Here is a 15,177-nt window from a genome sequence, read left to right on the forward strand (position 1 = left end):
TACGTAGTCTTAAATGTTTGTGGAAGAAAATCAGAAAGATAAGAAATCAGTGAATTAAGAACTCAGCTTGAGAAATTAGAAAAATAAGAATGACCCAAAGAAAAGAGAAATCAATGTAAAAATGAGAATTGTTAAAAAAAAAAACACATAATGGGATTCTTAAATTAAAAAAGTCTCTGTGTGAAAAAAATTAGTTGATAATTTCAGTTAAGGTTCATTGGGGCATTTTTCTAGATTCCACATATATGAGTTAGTATATAACACTTGTTTTTCTCTTTCTGACTTACTGCACTCTGTATAAAATAGATAACTCATGAGATCTTACTGTATAGCACAGGGAACTTTATGTTCTGTGATGACAGAGAGGATACATGTGTGTGTATTGCTGATTCTCTTAGCCATATAGCAGAGACTAACGCAACAGTGTAAAGCAACTCAACCCAATAAAAAATTTAAAAATTAAAAATAATTTAAAAAGACTCACTGGAATAAAAGAGAAAGGCATAAACAGAGGGACCTAATGAGCAGGCCCAGGAGAGAATGAAGATGTGCCCAGGAAACCCGAGGAAGGCACCCTGGTTCCTGGGGCAGGGACACGGCCACCCTCTTAGACCTGCCGGCCTTTGACTCACCCCTGGAGGGGCACGTGTGTCTTACGGGGCTTCTGGGAGCCACGCCTGTGAAGCCGACCTTCACACTCCTACACGCAAGCACACTAGAGCCCCGTTCTCCAGAGAAGCACCTGCCACCTTTTCAGTGAAAGTCCCCAGGGTCACAGTCCCCTCCGCTCACACCTCCTCCCTCAGTCTCCTCTTCCTGAGAGGTGAAGGAGCTCTCAGACTGTCACAGGGCTGCCCCAGACTGCATCTCCGAGCAGCTACACCATTGTATATGGTACACACCCCACCAGCTATGGCGTACCCCACCAGCTATGGCGTACCCCACCAGCTATGGCGTACCACACCAGCTAAGGCGTACCCCACCAGCTAGGCACACCCCACCAGCTATGGCACACCCCACCAGCTATGTCCGAGGGTTCCAGTCCCTCCACATCCCCGCCAACACTTGTCATCGTCTGTTGTTTGATAGTAGCCATCCTAATGGGTATGGGGTAACATTTCCTTGTGGTTTTAATTTGTTTCCCTACAACCAATGGGGCTTGCCAGGTAGCTCAGCTGGTAAGGGATCCGCTGCAATGCAGGAGACCCCAGTTTGATTCCTGGGTCGGGAAGTTTCCCTGGAGGAGGGATAGGCACCCCACACTAGTATTCTTGGGCTGCTCTGGGGGCTAGGTGGTAAAGAAGCCACCTGCAATGCAGGAGACCTGGATTCAATCCCTGGGTTGGGAAGATCCCCTGGAGGAGGGCATGGCTCCAGGAGAACCGCTCCAGTGTTCTTGCCTGGAGAATCCCAGGGACAGAGGAGCCTGGCGGGCTGCAGTCCACGGGGTCACAATGAGTTGGACACGACTGAGTGACTACGCTCGCATGCGTGCGTGCGCATACACACACACACACACACACACACACACACACGACCAATGATGTTGAGCATCCTTTTGTGTGCTGTTGACCATTTGTATCTCTTCTTTGGAGAATTGTCTACTCAAATCCTTTGTCCATCTTGTAATTGGAGTTTCTTTTTAATGTTGAGTTGTGCAAACTTTTCATATAGTTTGCCTATCAGACCTTTATTAGGAATATGATTTGCAAATATTTCCTCCCATTCTGAGTATTGTCTTTTCACTCTCTTGATATTGTCTTTTGAATCACAAAAGTTTAAAATTTAAATGAAGTCTGGTTGATTTTTTCTTTAGTTAATGAATTTAAATGAAAAGAAAAATATGCTTACAAATGTGAAAGCTAAGATGAAATGGACACATTTCTAGAAAAATGTGACTTATCCATACAACCAGTGGTATGCTAGCAAATGCTTAACCGTTGGTTTTCCAAAACAACCAAACACACATACAAACAAACAAAAGCCACTCATTTGCAGACTACCAGTTTCCATGGTGTAAATATTCCCACTACGGCCATATTTGCCATATTCAAGTAACGCCATATTCAAGTAACGCCATATTCAAGTTACTCATATGGATCGCTGAGTGCAGAGACGGCCTCCATCACACCACTTGTTCTAACACAAGAAATGGAAGCATGCCATGTCATTCTGCAAATGAGGCCTCATTGAGCCCGCCTCCACTCTGGGAGCAGTGATGTTGCTGCTAGTGAGAAATGACCTTGGCAGAGGGCTGGCAGAGAGGGACAGCCCAGAAGCTCAGACCCACTCCTGGCCTGGATCTCCTTCTGACCAGTGGTCTGAACCTTTGAAAGTAACTAGACTCCTGCATCACAGAACGTCAGTGACCAGCTCCCGGCAGTTGCTCAGAGAGGGCCAGCAACACGTCCAAGGTCACACAGCCGCCTGTGGCAGAGATCAGCTGGAACCCAAGCCTCCCCTCTCAGCCTTGGAGCTGTGCAAATTTGAGTCTGGTCCGTGAACCCTCTTCAGCCAGGTCCCTGGGCATCTCACGCTGGCCCGCGCTGGCCCGTGATGCCAGTGGGACACGCACACACCAAGGCCAGGTCTGGCTGCTCTCACTGTTCCTTCCCCGGAAGCCCGGGGAACCCCATGGGCAAGGCTAAGGCTGGGGGTGGGGGTCAGCAAGGCCAGCTCTGGGCCCCGGGGAGAGCCCAGCCCCCGCAGGACCAAGTGAGCAGACGAGGTTTTCGGGAGGCTCTGGACACTCCCCAGAGGAGGCAGGCGTCCCCTGAGGCCCTTCCGGAGGCGTCGGTACAATGGAGAAATAAAGCACGGGCTTCAGAAGCAGACGGAGCCAGGCTGGCAATCCAGCTCCCCTGGGCAAAGTGTCTCAACATCCTCGAACCCCCGTTTCCTCTCGTAAAGATGCCCACCTCACAACGGCAGGAGGCTTGAAGGACGTCACGCTCAGGTGTTTTTCTCTGGTCGGGCATACAAGAGGCACTCAATAAGCAGCAAGTCTCTCTCCTCCCCCAGTCCTCTCGGCCGAGCCTTTCCCCTGCTCAGGGCTTCCTGCCGGCTGACCACGCAGGGTGGGTGGAGGAGTGAGGTGACCCCCCAAGCCCCGAGACCCCCACTTTGGTGAATTCCTACGTGGCCAGGACCTGGGTCAGCCTCCTCAGGGGAGGCTCGGAGGCTAAGCCAGGAGTGGGGGTCCAGCCCCAAGGTGATCCCTGAAAACCCTCAGTATCGACCCTCTTTCTGGCCCCTGAGTTGTCTGCACGAGGACAGCTTGAGACAAAGAGCCCCCCCAGCGGCCCCAAGGCAAGGGCATGGCCAAGGGCAAGGGGTCAGCGGCAGGCCCAAGCTCTCCTCCGGGTGTGCTGTGTGACCCGAGGAAAGTCACCGCCCTTCTCTGGTCCTCGCTGTTCCCTTCTGAAACAGGCAGCGGTTGGGTCAGCTCAGCCCTGGGGTCCCTCTGGTCTGATTGTTGGAGATTTCCAGCCTCCACCAGCTGTGACTTTCAGAAAAGTGGCCTGGGCCGGGGCTGGGCCCCACAGGGCCTTGTCCTTGGCTCACACAAAACGTGCGCCCCAGGCTCCCAGCACCAGACCCGAGAACCGGGCTCGTAAAGGCCTGGCAGGCAGCAGGCCTCCCTGAGATAAAACGTGTTTTCCGAACAGGGCTGAGAAAGGCTGGCTCCGGGCTGCGCCGAGTCCGGCCGTGGCAGGGCCGGTGGGGCAGAGGGCGTCCAGCGGCCCGGCCTCCCAGGCCGAGGGCACAGGAACCAGGTCGCTGAGTCATCCGTCCTGTCCCTGCCGCCTCCTTGCCTCCGGGGGTGAACTCGGCTCCAGCCCTGCCTTCCTGTGTGGCCTTGGCCCTGCTCCCTCCCCTTCTGGGCCTCAGTTTCCCCATTCGTCAAACGAGGGGGTCAGTCCTTGGCTGGCCTTGCTCCTGGACACTGAGGAGACTCGAGGGAAGAGTGTGTGAAAACCCCCTGCCAGGCCGAGCGCGTGTGTGACCCTAATAGCAGAGCAGGTCCTGCAGACAGGCCAGGCGGGAAGACCGTTTCCTGAGGGCGCCTCCGTCATCAGACGGGAGATTCCCCCAGGACAGGGGCTGTCCCTCTCCTGCCTGTGAAATCAGAAGCTTTGAAACAGAGGGGGTTGCGCATTGCCTAACCCTCACCTCCTGTAGGCAGGAGCGGCGTTTCCCCCATCAGACGAGGGGGCCTGTGTGGTCAGGGCTGCTCCTACCATCAGCAGGGAAGTTTCCAGAGGGCAGGGCCACGCCTCGTCATCAGAGAGGGAGCAGTTTGCCGCCCCTCTCGTTCTCGGGGTCCCTCCGAGGGTGGGCTGTCCCCCATTTCAGACTGGGTCCCCAGTGCCCCCCGTCTCTCTCCTCCCAGCCAGCACCCAGGGGCTTGTGCTGCGGGCAGCCACTGGGGGTAGGGCCAGCTTTGGGGACCAGCCCTGTGAACGTCGGGAGGAAGGGGGCCACGCGTGGGCTCAGCGGACATGGGGCAGGAAGCAGGCACTTGAGCGGAGCAGTGGCTTGGAACGAGCGGCCCGCCCTGCCAGGAGGAGCTGGCACGGAGCTCAGGGCGGAGGGCCAGAGTCGGCTGCGTGATTCAGGCCTGGGCTGGGGCTGGCTGGCTCTCAGACCCGGCCCCACCCCAGCTGTGGGGCTGTTTGGAGTCGGGGAGCCCCCGAGGCTGGGGGCGCTGGGGTGCTGTTGCCAGGGCAGCAGGAGGGGTGGGCCTGGCCTCACCTCACAGGGTCAGCGCTGGACAGCGCTCTGCACACCGGAGCTACTCCGTCCTATCCTAGGACAGACATAAAGATCAAGGTCGTAGAGAGGGCGCCCAGGTCACCCAGCCGGTCTGCAGGGCCTGAAGCCTGGAGCCGAAGGCGCTGACTCCTTCCCGGCGCCCCCTCCACTCTGCCAGCGCTTCTCAGGGAGACTCAGCTCACGCTCTTAGGGCCTCTCCTCCCACCTGAGGGCAGACGGCAGCCCCGCAGCCTCCTCACTGTTATCACTGAGCCCGGACGCCTGGCGGCAAGTCTGGCGCTGCCCGGAAGGCTTCTGTTACCAAGGACACCTCCCCTGACACTTCCCCAAGTCTACCCTGAGGAGCCGCATGCGTGCCTTGGCGAGGGGTGGCGGCAGGGGGGCTCTGGGGCCGCAGTGGGGAAGCTCGCTGCGAGCTGAGAAGCTCCTGGAAGTTTCCTCCTTGACATCGTGGCACGTGGGTTCTGAGCCTGGCTCCACCATGCAGGGCCGGTGCTTTATTTTTTTCATCGATCTGTAGACATTCCTGATGCATTCTGGACATGAGTCCTTTGGCAGAGATATGGATTATCTCTTCTACATGGAAAATTAAATCATCAGCTAATTCCTGGAGCATCATAATGGACGGACCAGCAGGACATGAAAACAAATGTCCACCGACAGATGCGTGGATAGAGATGTGGTCCCTGCAGCCAACGGACTGCACGCTCAGTCGCTCAGTCGTGTCTGACTTTGAGATCCATGGACTGTCGCCTGCCAATCTCCTCTGTCCATGGGATTTTCCAGGCAAGATTACTGGAGTGGGTTGCCATTTCCTCCTTCCCGACCCAGGGATCAAACCCACATCTCCTGCATTGCAGGCAGATTCTTTACCATCTGAGCCCCCTGGGAAGCTCATACAAAGGACTACTACTCAGCGATGAAAAAGAACAAAGTAATGCCGTTTGCAGTAACATGGATGCAACTAAAGATTATCATAGTAAGTGGAGTAAGTCAGAAAGAGGAAGACAAATGCTGTGTGGTGTCACTTATGTATGAAATCTAAATTACGACACTAATGAACCTACCTATGAAACAGGATCACAGACAGAGAACAGACGAGATTGCCCAGCGGGAGCAGGCTGGGGGAGGGATGGACTGGGAGGTTGAAGTTGGCAGATGAAAGCTTTCACATGTAGAACGGAGAGATAGCAAGATCCTTCTGTGTAGCCCAGGGGACTATACTCAGTGTTGGATGATAAACCGTGATGGAAAAGAGTATGGGCCAGGCTCTGTTCGCCCACGCTTGCCCTGCTGGGTCTGAGGGACCCGGTCACTCAGAGGTAAAGAGTCCACCTGCAATGCAGGAGACCTGGGCTTGGTCCTTAGGTTGAGAAGATCCCTGGAGGAGGGCATGCCAACCCACGCCGGTGTTCTTGCCTGGACAGTCCCACGGACCGAGGAGCCTGGTGGGCTACTGAATCACTTAGCCGTACAACAGTAATCTGCACAACATTGTAAACCAACAAGTAAGGAAACATAAGGACGGGGAGACGGACAGGGAGGCCTGGCGTGCTGCGGTTCATGGGGTCGCAGAGTCAGACACGACTGAGCAACTGAACTGAACTGAACTGAACTGAATGAGGACGCTGGGCCCTGTTTGTGCTGAGTGCTGGGGTTCCACAATGCCTGTGATGTGGCCTCAACGGGAGCGCCCCTCTGGAAGAGGGGACAGACGTTCAGAATGAGGAGGGAAGAAAGGCTAGTTTCTCTCACCAAGCTAACATGATTTTCTTTACAAAAGCTTTATCAGAACTTTCTTCAGAGCCCAGGCAGGATGAGAAGTTTCCCCATGTTTGCTTTCTGGGCTGGGTCTGTGATCCTTCACAGTGAGCATGGCTTCTAGATGCTTCCTTGGCTACAAGCCCTGTTGGCTGAGTGTGCGCTCAGCTCCTGACCTCCCCCTGGCTTCTGCCCTGGTTTTGGGTGGCTTCACCAGGACACAGCCCGATTCTCAGCCCTGTAACCCGGTTCTTGGTGCTCGGTGGAGGTGAGTCACATGGCCTGGGAGGGTGGGGTTAGGGGTGAGGTCAGGCCTGATGAATGTCCTGTGAAGTTGGGTCGGTTTAGAACTCCTCACCTGTCCCGGGGTCACTGTGCACCACGTCAGGCAGAACCAGATCCTCCGCCACCCTCGGGGACTTCAGGGACAGCCCTGATGGGGACTCGGGAGGCTATGAGCCGATGAGGGATAGATGCCAACCTTCAGAGCAGAGGGGCCGGGGGGCTGCATGGACCCATCCTGACCGCTCTGTGTGACCCCAGGTTGGGGGCGGCTGGCAGACGGGCCCGTCCTGACCGCGCTGTGACCCCAGGTGGGGGGAGGATGGCAGACGGGCCCGTCCTGACCACGCTGTGTGACCCTGGGCCTCTGCCCTTCTCTGGGCCAGGCTCTGTTCGCCTACGCTTGCCCTGCTGGGTCTGAGGGACCCGGTGAGCAGTGGCGAGAGGGCTCAGAGCAGAGACTCCGCGTGCGTCCTCCCCTCCCTCGCCGGGGGCCCGGACACTGGGGGGAGCCTGGGGACACACTCGGCCGATTTTCACACAAGTGAGGGCTGTAGGGACAGCCACCGCCGTCTCTCGTCAGTTCTGTGTGTGAGGCCAGGAGGGAGGGCAGAGGTGGGAGCTGGGGCTGCTCCCTGGCGTCACCCACCAGGGCTCCTGGCCTTCCCCGATCAAAAGAGGTCAGTGAGGCCAGACCAGAAATGCCGGCGAGGCTTTACCCGGGCTCGCGCTGCCGCAGCGGGGCCTGAGAAGAAGGAACAGGTTCCCTTGCTCAGTCTGGTTCCTTACATGGGGCGAGGCTAGGACTGCGTCCCGGGGTCAGGCTGGAGGCGCGGCTTAGCTGGTCTGCCCACCCCTGCAGTGGTGCTGAGCGCGGAGGGCATGCACAGTACCTGCTTGTGCTTCAGAAGTGGCAGTGGGTTTTTTTTAGGTCTTTTTGTATCTTGTCCATAACTTGCCCCAACTGCACATGAGGTTAATTTTAGTCCCTTATAAAGTGAAAGTGACTGACAGAATGTTGTCCACTAGAGAAGGGAATGGCAAACCACTTCAGTAAGGTCCGATGCTGTATGAGCAATATAGCATAGGAACCTGGAATGTTAGGTCCATGAATCAAGGCAAATTGGAAATGATCAAACAGGAGATGGCAAGAGTGAACGTCGACATTCTTGGAATCAGCAAACTAAAATGGACTGGAAGGGGTGAATTTAACTCAGATGACCATTGTATCTACTACTGTGGGCAGGAATCCCTTAGAGGAAATGGAATAGCCATCATGGTCAACAAAAGTGTCCAAAATGCAGTACTTGGATGCAATCTCAAAAACGACAGGATGATCTCTGTTCATTTCCAAGGCAAACCATTCAATATCACAGTAATCCAAGCCTATGCCCCAACTAGTAATGCTGAAGAAGCTGAAGCTGAACGGTTCTATGAAGACCTATAAGACCTTCTAGAACTATCACCCAAAACAGATGTCCTTTTCTTAATAGGGGACTAGAATGCAAAGGTAGGAAGCCAAGAAGCACCTGGAGTAACAGGCAAATTTGGCCTTGCAGTACAGAATGAAGCAGGGCAAAGGCTAACAGAGTTCTGCCAAGAGAACACACTGGTCGTAGCAAACACTCTCTTCCAACAACACAAGAGAAGACTCTACACGTGGACATCACCAGATGGTCAACACTGAAATCAGATTGATTATATTCTTTGCAGCCAAAGATGGAGAAGCTCTATACAGTCAGAGAAACAAGACCAGGAGCTGACTGTGGCTCAGATCATGAATTCCTTATTGCCAAATTCAGGCTTAAAGTAGGGAAAACCACTAGACCATTCAGGTGTGACCTAAATCAAATCCCTTATGAATATATAGCGGAAGTGAGAAATACATTTAAGGGACTAGCTCTGATAGGGTGCCTGATGAACTATGGATGGAGGTTCGTGACATTGTACAGGAGACAGGGATTAAGACCATCCCCATGGAAAAGAAATGCAAAAAAGCAAAATGGCCGTCTGAGGAGGCCTTACAAATAGCTGTGAAAAGAAGAGAAGCAAAAAGCAAAGGAGAAAAGGAAAGATATTCCCATTTGAATGCAGAGTTCCAAAGAATAGCAAGGAGAGATAAGAAGGTCTTCCTCAGCGATCAATGCAAAGAAATAGAATAACACAATAGAATAGGAAAGACTAGAGATCTCTTCAAGAAAATTAGAGATGCCAAGGGAACATTTCATGCAAAGATGGGCTCGATAAAGGACAGAAATGGTACAGACCTAACAGAAGCAGAAGATATAAAGAAGAGGTGGCAAGAATACACAGAACTGAACAAAAAAGATCTTCACGAGCCAGATAATCATGATGGTGTGATCACTCACCTAGAGCCAGACATCCTGGAATGTGAAGTCAAGTGGGCCTTAGGAAGCATCACTACGAACAAAGCTAGTGGAGGTGATGGAATTCCAGTTGAGCTATTTCAAATCCTGAAAGATGATGCTGTGAAAGTGCTGCACTCAATATGCCAGCAAATTTGGAAAACTCAGCAGTGGCCACAGGATTGAAAAGGTCTGTTTTCATTCCAATCCCTAAGAAAGGCAATCCCAAAGAATGCTCAAACTATCGCACAATTGCACTCATCTCACATGCTAGTAAAGTAATGCTCAAAATTCTCCAAGCCAGGCTTCAGCAATACGTGAACGATGAACTTCCAGATGTCCAAGCTGGTTTTAGAAAAGGCAGAGGAACCAGAGATCAAATTGCCAATATCCGCTGGATCATTGAAAAAGCAAGAGAGTTCCAGAAAAACATCTATTTCTGCTTTATTGACTATGCCAAAGCCTTTGACTGTGTGGATCACAATAAACTGTGGAAAATTCTGAAGGAGATGGGAATACCAGACCACCTGAACTGCCTCTTGAGAAACCTGTATGCAGGTCAGGAAGCAACAGTTAGAACTGGACATGGAACAACAGACTGGTTCCAAATAGGAAAAGGAGTATGTCAAGGCTGTATATCATCACCCTCCTTATTTAACTTCTATGCAGAGTACATCATGAGAAACACTGGGCTGGAAGAAGCACAAGCTGGGATCAAGATTGCCAGAAGAAATATCAATAACCTCAGATATGCAGATGACAGCACCCTTATGGCAGAAAGTGAAGAAGAACTAAAGAGCCTCTTGATGAAAGTGAAAGAGGAGAGTGAAAAAGTTGGCTTAAAGCTCAACATTCAGAAAACTAAGATCATGGCATCTGGTCCCATCAGTTCATGGCAAATAGACGGGGAAACAGTGGAAACGGTGTCAGACTTTATTTTGGGGGGCTCCAAAATTACTGCATATGGTGATTGCAGCCATGAAATTAAAAGATGCTTACTCCTTGGAAGGAAAGTTATGACCAACCTAGACAGCATATTAAAAAGCAGAGACATTACTTTGCCAACAAAGGTCCGTCTGGTCAAGGCTATGGCTTTTCCAGTGGTCATGTATGGATGTGAGAGTTGGACTGTGAAGAAAGCTGAATGCCGAAAAATCGATGCTTTTGAACTGTGGTGCTGAAGACTCTTGAGAGTCCCTTGGACTTCAAGGAGATCCAACCAGTCCATCCTAAAGGATATCAGTCCTGGGTGTTCATTGGAAGGACTGATGCTGAAGCTGAAACTCCAATACTTTGGCCCCATCATGCGAAGAGTTGACTCATTTGAAAAGACCCTGATGCTGGGAGGGGTTGGGGGCAGGAGGAGGAGGGGACAACAGAGGATGAGATGGCTGGATGGCATCACTGACTCGATGGACATGAGTTTGAGTAAACTCCGGGAGTTGGTGATGGACAGGGAGGCCTGGCATGCTGCAATTCATGGGGTCGCAAAGAGTCGGACATGACTGAGCGACTGAGCTGAACTAACTGCAAATGAAAGTGAAGTCTCTCAGTCGTGTCCAACTCTTTTCGACCCCAGGGACTGTAGCCCACCGGGCTCTTCTATCCATGGAATTTTCCAGGCAAGAGTACTGGAGTGGGTTGCCATTTCTTTCTCCAGGGGATTTTCCTGACGCAGGGATCGAACCTGGGTCTCCCGCATTGCAGGCAGACGCTTTTACCATCTGAGCCACCAGGGAAGCCCCTTATGGCGTTTTCGTATGTTGTCGCTCCAGGAGATGAGGAGGTGTTTTTCCGGGTGCAAGCATGCAGCAACGGCTCCCAGCTCCCAGGCTGTCTCTGGAGGAGAGAGGTTGAGTTCCGGCTGTCAGCCCCAGAAAACACTGTGGGTGGCCAGCGGACAGGCAGGATGAGGCAGGGGCATTGGCCACAGCCCCTCTGGTAAGCCCTGCAGCCTCCTTGCCAAAGACTTCTTGAGATTTACCTGGTTTCTCTGGAGCCAGGCAGGGTGCCGGGCGAGCTGGCCCCTCACTGCGGCTGGAGGCTCACTGCTGTGTGATCTCTGGGCCTCAGTCTCCCCGGCCCTGATCCTCCCGCCTGCACCCCAGCACTGGCGGACCCAGTTTATGTGGCTGAGTCACCTGATGGCTCCCAGCCTCAATTTCCTCATCTGCACAGTGGGAATCAACACAGCGACCCCCTGGGAGGTGTCGGGGAGGTCATGGTGTCCCCAGGGGCCCTGTAGGCACAGAGGGCTTCTCCCACCACCCCCGCCGAGGGTCCCAGCTTCTTGGGCCTCAGCACGCCCCCACCCCCACGGCCCGGACGCCCAAGAAAAAGGTGGGCTGCAGTGAGGGGAGGGGCCCAAGAGGCGATCAGAGATGCCGGCAGCTAAACCGGCTCCTACAGAAGCGGAAACGAACCGAAAAGGGCAGCAGGAAAGGATAAATCTTCAGACAAAAATGTCCAAACAAAAGGGGAAAGGGGAACAAAGGGAAGACAGGCGGAAGTGGCTGTCAGGAGATGGAAGGAGGCGACGTGCCCAAGCGAAGAGCCCAAAAGAGAGAGCAGCCCCGCCTCCGATGAAGCGGGAGAGAGAGATTAATTCTGATTAATATCACACACCAACTCCCATCGCGGGCCCCGTTGCCTTCCTGTACAAGCCGGAGGAATACTTTTATCAACTCTTTTGTAAACTCAGGTTTTTTTTGGTAGCTCTAGAAACATCCCTTTTTAAAAAGGAAGTAAACCCGTCTCATCTCGTTTTAAAAATGTAAATGCATTTTGTTTAGAAGTGAAATCATTTGCCGATTGTTTACTTCTTGGTACAACCAGAAAATAGTGGTATATTGAATATGGGAGGCTTTGATTGTCTTTGGCATCAGCTTAAGATTCCCATAGATGAAGGGGTAGCTTTTAGATACTGTAATACAAAGCGTACTAAGTGGCCGTTGGAGTCAGCTGTGCGTTTAATGTCTGGAATACCTTAAACACTAGCCATGCTGGGTTTGGTACGATTGTTTCCTATAGCGAACCGCTCACTCGATCTTGGCTCTCCCGGTCAAGATTCTGTGCACTCTGCAACATCTTTGGTCTTGGTAGTCCGGTTTTCCTAAGTAATTCTGTTAATGTGGTGTGGTGTGCGTGTGTACGTTCTCAGTCATTTCAGCTGTGTCTGACCCTTTGCGACCCTCTGGACTGAAGCCCACCAGGCTCCTCTGTCCTTGGGATTCTCCAGGCAAGAATACTGGAGTGGGTTGCCATGCCCTCCTCCAGGGCATTTTCCTGACCCAGGGATCGAACCTGCGTCTCTTACGTCTCCTGCATTGGTAGACAGCTTCATTACCGTTCGCACCACCTGGAAAGCCCACTGTGCTGTCAACGGTTGACAGTCTGGGTGTGTAGTGTATATGATTTTAAATTGTGAATCGTGGGACTTCTGATGTAACAGCGTATCAATATTGGAAGATATTGGTACTTAATATCCTGTTAAGGGAAACTTGCCTCTACATTTTAAGCTGGAAAGTCACTGGCATAACTGTTCAGAGAAGAATCACAGCTACATAATTTCTTTAGATTTTTTTGGTACATGAATTAAGAATTGGGTACAAATTGAAATGTCTCTGTACTGATCCTCAAAACAACCAATAAAATCTCATTTATATTAAAAAAAAAAAAAAAGGCACAGAGACAGTGGGGAGAGAGCAGAAGGAGCCCTGGAGCCCCCGGAACTCTCTCCTCCTGCTGTTTCTCTGCCCCCTTCCCTGTCTCTTTCCTCTCGGGGGTGCCAGGCTGCGGTGGGGAGAGGTCGGAGCTCTGCCCACAGGGGCAGTGGGGCCCCTGGGGGCGCTCAGTTCATTGTCAGGGCCAAGAAGCCCCAGGGCTCTTCAAGGGATGCCTGGAACCTCTGCCTGGGGAGCCCAGGGCCTGCTGACCGGCTATGAGGCAGGGGACCGTGGACTCTCATGTCACTGAGGGTCTAGACGTTTGAGTTTAAGCCAGTGTCCTGTTCCCCAGAGCCAAAGGCCCGGCAGCTCCCCGTCCCTCTGAAAGGCCAGAGTGAGGAGGAGAATGAGGTTGAAGCAGGTGCTTTCCCAGGGCAGAGCCTGTAGGGGCTACTTAGAGAAGAGAACACTTCTGGGAGCCAGAACCACGTGGAAGGGCTTCCTGGAGGCGGTCGTCTACGAGGGGCCAGGAGGGAGCCTCAGAAGCCCAGGAAGCTGGCTAGCGCCAGGCGCTTTAGAAATCTCACCGGTTTCTTCCTCTGCAGAGTGGGGACAAGCACGGCACCAGCTGGAGGATGTCAGTGGGGATGTGTTACAAAACCCAGCACCCCGGCCAGATGTGCACCTAAGTCCCTTTCTGCAGAGGAAGCAAAGCGGCCCCAGAGCGGCCGAGGGGCTGCCCTCGGCCCTGCAGCCAAGGCTGGACCTGCGCTCTCTGTAGTGCTGGTAGGGCCTTCGCAACGGCTGCCCCCGCCCCCTGGACTGCCATTGCCCCTTCTTTCCTTCCTGCATGTGGGGTAAGACTGGGCTGGGTGGCGTTGGAGCAGTTGCTGGCCCTCTCTGGGCATGTCATCCGTGACAAACCAGCCGGCGGCTTTCTGAGAGGATGAGGAGCACCGGCTCCCACAGTCGGAGCAGGGAGGGGGCAGCAGGCAGGCTTTTGAGCCCCGCCCTGCTCAGTCACCAGCGTCTTAATCTCTTTTAAACGTGACCTCCTGGGTTTCCAGGTTACCGCTCCAGCCCCTCTTCTCCTGAATTTCTAGAAGTGTATGTGCCCCCACTCCCCCAGCCTAGCCATCAGGGCCCCCTCTGCCCCCAGGCCAGCCCCCAGCCCCAAGACTATGGCTGCGCCAAAGCCAGCAGGGGCTGGACGGCTCAGGCCCCTGTCCTGGGAGGCTGCAGGGCTTGAAGGGAGCTGGAGCTGGGTGGCTGGCGTGCAAAGGACCTTAAGTGTGAGCTGCTGGGACCTGGTGTCTCTTGGGTCCTCCTGCCATCAGGCCTCTGCGTGCGCATCAGGGCTGCTCTGGGTCCAGGAGGCCAGACACAGGTCAGTGTCGCCTTTCCCAGAGCAAGAGCTGGGGGTGCATGCGAAGCAACGGAAGAGGCCAAGGGACCTAGCGCCCACATGTCACAGCTAAAATCCTGCAGCTGCATCACGACCCAACACGGCCAAGCACAGAAATGACAAACAGATAAATAAACACTACAGTAAAAAAGAACCGCAGTTGGACAGGTCAGATGCAGACGGCGTGTCGGATGACCGGAGAATCGCGTCTCTGGTCCTGAGGATGATTCGCTGTCCCTTACCCATGTTGCCACCCCCTGGCTGTGTCTTTGGGGTAACCACTCACCTTCCCTGGGGCTTTCTGTCTCTCTGTGTTCTGTGAGGCTGGTGGACCAAGTTTTCTGGAAGGGCCCACTGAAATGTGGAGCTCTGCACTAGGGGTGCACCCTCAGGCATTCCTGCCCCGACCCCCCTCTCCAGGAATGATTCCCCAGCCTAGGGGAAGCCGGCAGAAAGCGCAGACCCAGGCTTAGTGTTACAGTGGGGTGTCAGCAGTAACCAGCTTGGCTGGCCCTGAAAGATATTGGGTCTCTGCTTTCTTAGCTCAAGGAAGATCCAGTATCAAAGACGATAGCCCTCAACTCTGCCTCTTCCTGTTTGATTAGAAGTTTGGAGAAAATAAACATGCTCATGGAGAAGAGTCAGAAAAACACAAAGCGTATACTTCTGCAGACAGTCCCCGCCCCAGTCCATCTGTGAATCAACCATAAGGATGCTGTGAATCACTTAGTTTAATATCCCACCCTTGCCCCACTTGTTAATATTAAACTCCACCCCAGGTGGGGGTATTTCCCTCGGTTCTCAGGGCCTGGAAGAACCAGCCCTCTCATTGTCAATGGCTTTAGGTTTACCTTCTGAGCACCATGATTCACAGAATTGATTATATTTCCCTTTTTTCCTGGGCCACCAGGAAGCTCACAGC

General features: G+C 53.2%; 1 non-coding gene across 1 annotated transcript; it reads right to left on the minus strand.

Moving 5' to 3' along the window:
• Window positions 1-10,850: 10,850 nt before the first annotated feature.
• On the minus strand, window positions 10,851-10,924 carry TRNAC-GCA. The gene has a single exon. It is a non-coding gene; the product is annotated as a tRNA-Cys (tRNA).
• Window positions 10,925-15,177: the final 4,253 nt, after the last annotated feature.

The sequence above is a fragment of the Cervus canadensis genome, chromosome 24 (genome assembly GCF_019320065.1).
Source record: "Cervus canadensis isolate Bull #8, Minnesota chromosome 24, ASM1932006v1, whole genome shotgun sequence".
Taxonomy (NCBI): Eukaryota; Metazoa; Chordata; class Mammalia; order Artiodactyla; family Cervidae; genus Cervus; species Cervus canadensis.